We start from the raw sequence: 3574 nt of genomic DNA, 5'->3' as shown, positions 1-3574 counted from the left end.
CTCTTGCTGGCTTAGTTTCAGCTGAGCTTCCCAAAGCTGAGGGCAATACAAAAGTGCCAAGTCACCCAGATGGCTGAAGGAGGACCCTGGTCCTCTCGTGCAGGACATGCTAAGAGAATCAGAAACCAGTTTGCCAGCATTAGCTGATCACCCACACTTACTAGAAGAAGGATTTTTTTTTGGGGGGGGGGGAAGAGGGGGAGTTTTCAGTGTGCTACATACTGAATGGGCTTCAAGACTTTTTCCCCGGATTCCTTGGTAGTCTGTCAGTGGGAGGTCCTTGTTCCCGTCCCCTCGCACTTTTCAGCCCCGCGAGCCCTACAAGTCTCAGTTATGTGTGAGTGCATCTCCATCCATGTTGGCCAGGTTGGTATCCAGATCGGCAATGCCTGCTGGGAGCTCTACTGCCAGGAAAACGTCATCCAGCCCAATGGCTAGATGCCAAGTGACAAGACCATTGGAGGGGAAGATGACTCCTTCAATACCTTCAGTGAAACAGGCACTGGCAAGCATGTGCCCAGGGCAGTGTTTGTAGACCTGGAACCCACAGTCATTGATGAAGTTCACAGTGGTACCTACCGCCAGCTCTTCCACCCTGAGCAGCAGGTCACAGGCAAGGAAGATGCTGCCAATAATTATGATCTCCTTGCCAATGGTGGACACTACACCATTGGCAAGGAGATCACTGACCTCAACCTGGACCGAATTTGGAAACTGGATGACCAGTGCACAGGCCTTCAGGGCTTCTTGGTTTTCCACAGCTTTGGTTGGGGGACTGGTTCTGGGTTCACTTCTCTGCTGATGGAATGTCTCTTCGTTGATTATGGCAAGAAGTCCAAGCTGGAGTTCTCCATTTACCCAGTCCCCCAGGTCTCCTTAGCTGTAGTTGAGCCCTACAACTCCATCCTCACCACCCATACCACCCTGGAGCACTCTGATTGTGCCTTCATGGTTGACAACGAGGCCATCTATGACATCTGTCGTAGAAACCTCTATATTGAGTGCCCAACCTACACTAACCTTAACCACCTTATTAGCCAGATTGTGTCCTCCATCACTGCATCCCTCAGGTTTGACAGAGCCCTGAATGTTGATCCCACTTAATTTCAGACTAACCTAGTGCCCTACACCCACATCCACTTCCCTCTGGCCACATATGCCCCTGTCATCTCTGCTGAGAAAGCCTACCATGAGCAGCTTACTGTAGCAGAAATCACCAATGCGTGCTTTGAGCCAGCCAGCCAGATGTTGAAATGTGACCCTCGCCATGATAAATACATGGCTTGCTGCCTGCTGCCTGACGTGGTCCCCAAAGATGTTAATGCTGCCATTGCCACCATCAAGACCAAGCGCAGCATCCAGTTTGTGGACTGGTGCCCCACTGGCTTCAAAGTTGGCATTAATTACCAGCCTCTCACTGTGTCCTTGGTGGAGACCTGGCCAAAGTACAGCGAGCTGTGTGCATGCTGAGCAACACCACAGCTATTGCTGAGGCCTGGGCTCGCCTGGACCACAAGTTTGACCTGATGTATGCCAAGCATGCCTTTGTCCACTGGTGCGTGGGTGAGGGCATGGAGGAAAGAGAGTTTTCTGAGGCCCGTGAGGACATGGCTGCCCGTGAGAAGGATTATGAGGAGGTTTGAGCAGATAGTATTGAGGGAGAGGATGAGGGTGAGGAGTACTAACCTGTTAGCTGCAATGTTACACTCCAGCATCTTGGGATTGTCTTATTTCTGTTGTTCTGTGAAGTCTATTGTGTCCTAAACTTTGCAATAAAGTTGTTTTCATTTTGAATGTCAAAAAAAAAAGAATGGGCTTCAAGTCAAGGAAAGGAAGGTTGAAGAGAACCACTTGCAGAGCTTGGGCTGGACTTTGGGGTCGCAGAGTCTAGTGTCTGACTCTTGCCAGGGGACATCTGGAGGAATGAGAACATGGCTGGAGCTCTTGTCTTGCTGTGGAGTGAAGACAGGGTTCATTGAGGGGCAGCTGCATTTCCACTGCATTATTCTGGTAACTGGATTTGAAGGCAGCTGCCTAGAGAGACAACATGACTCAGACACAGGGTATAGACACCAGAGGCCTGGGGTTCATGAGCAACCAAGCAGGGGCACATTATCTACCTCAGGAGTAGGTGGGCAGATCTTTGAGGAGTCTGCAAAAGCTCACAGTGAGAGAAAGCACCTGCCACCCAGAGTGAGGGTGTGTCCTCATCCTTAATCTCTTCTTAACGCCCAACACTGCAGAGGTTATAAACAGCAGGTCATCACTGGGGAAGCAGAGGGAACAGAGAAAGAGATAAGGAACAAATTATACCCTCCATCCTGTCTCCTGGCAGGGGCCACATCCAAACTAGAGAAGGGAAGTCTTAATTGAATAAAATCTAAAGTCCTGATTTTATCCTGCACTAGATGAGAATTATATAGTTATTCAACCGACTTTATTTTTCAATGCAAAACAAGGGGCTTTTCATTTATTTTCTAAGGATGACTGGGAACGCCATGGAGCATGTCCATGATTACTTCCTCGGGCAAGGAAAAAGTGAGACCAGGGCGTGATGTGAACAGGCAGAGGAAGAAAGAATAAAGTTATTTTTATGTTTATACACCAAGCCCAGCTCACTCAACAAATAACTAGAAGTGTTTCTGCAAAAAGGAAGGGAGGGCCCTGTTGCCAGGAACCTGCGTCTCGTTACAAAGGATACATGGATCACTAAAGATAAGAGTTTCCTAGTGAAGCCTTTTTGGTTGGGCATCGTCCCATGCACCTAGAGGTCAATGGTTGAATTCCTGGTCAGGGCACATGCCCGGGTGGCAGGCTCGATCCCCAGTAGGGTGTGTGCAGAAGGCAGCCGATCGATGTTTCTCTTTCCTTCTCCCTTTCTCTCTCTCTCTCTCTCTCTCTCTCTCTCTCTCTCTCTCATCAAGAAAAACATTTTTTTTTAAAAAAGAAGAAACTTTACTTTCCCAGATATCATGTTTATGCAGCATGTATTGCTAGAACTTTAAGCTTTAGGTGATAATCTAAGATTTAATGTTAAATCACTGCTTAAATATTTTCATGTCCTGGACCTTATTCTTATTCCAGAGTGTAGCCAGTATGGTATGGCTTTGATTAGCACCTAATCCTCACTTTTTGCCCCCTCCAAAACTGTTGTCTAAGATCTAGCCAGTTTAGTCTGTCTCAATTCTTTGCAAGCACTCCCTCTTACTCTTTCTTGTCCTCCCTTTTTCTCTCTCAGTCTCACTCACTCCTTAGGGCATTGGGGCATTTCCCTGCTTAGGATACCTCCTACCTCTTCTTCCTGTCTTACCTTGCCCCACCCTAACCAAATTAGGCGCCCTGTCTTTGTGGTGGCAATTACTCTGAGGTTACTCTTGTCTCCTGTCTCTTATCCCTCTGAATTGCAATTGCCTGCTTTCTTTTCTTTTTCTTTTTCTTTTTTTTAAATCCTCACTGGAGGATATGTTCATTGATTTTGAAAAGGGGGAGAGAGAAAAAGAGGGAGAGGGAGACATAGATGTGAGAGAGAAACATAGATTGGTTGCTTCTCCTATTCACCTCAACTGGAAATTGA

The 3574-nt window shown here is 47.5% G+C and overlaps 1 pseudogene; it reads left to right on the top strand.

Annotated features, from left to right (window-relative positions):
- Positions 1-333: 333 nt before the first annotated feature.
- On the top strand, positions 334-1808 carry LOC102417542 (annotated as a pseudogene).
- The last annotated feature ends 1766 nt before the right edge of the window (positions 1809-3574 follow it).

Source organism: Myotis lucifugus, unplaced genomic scaffold, assembly GCF_000147115.1.
Source record: "Myotis lucifugus unplaced genomic scaffold, Myoluc2.0 scaffold_356, whole genome shotgun sequence".
Lineage (NCBI taxonomy): Eukaryota > Metazoa > Chordata > Mammalia > Chiroptera > Vespertilionidae > Myotis > Myotis lucifugus.
The sequence above is the reverse complement of the archived record's forward strand: the minus strand, read 5'-3'. Positions and strand labels throughout refer to the sequence as shown.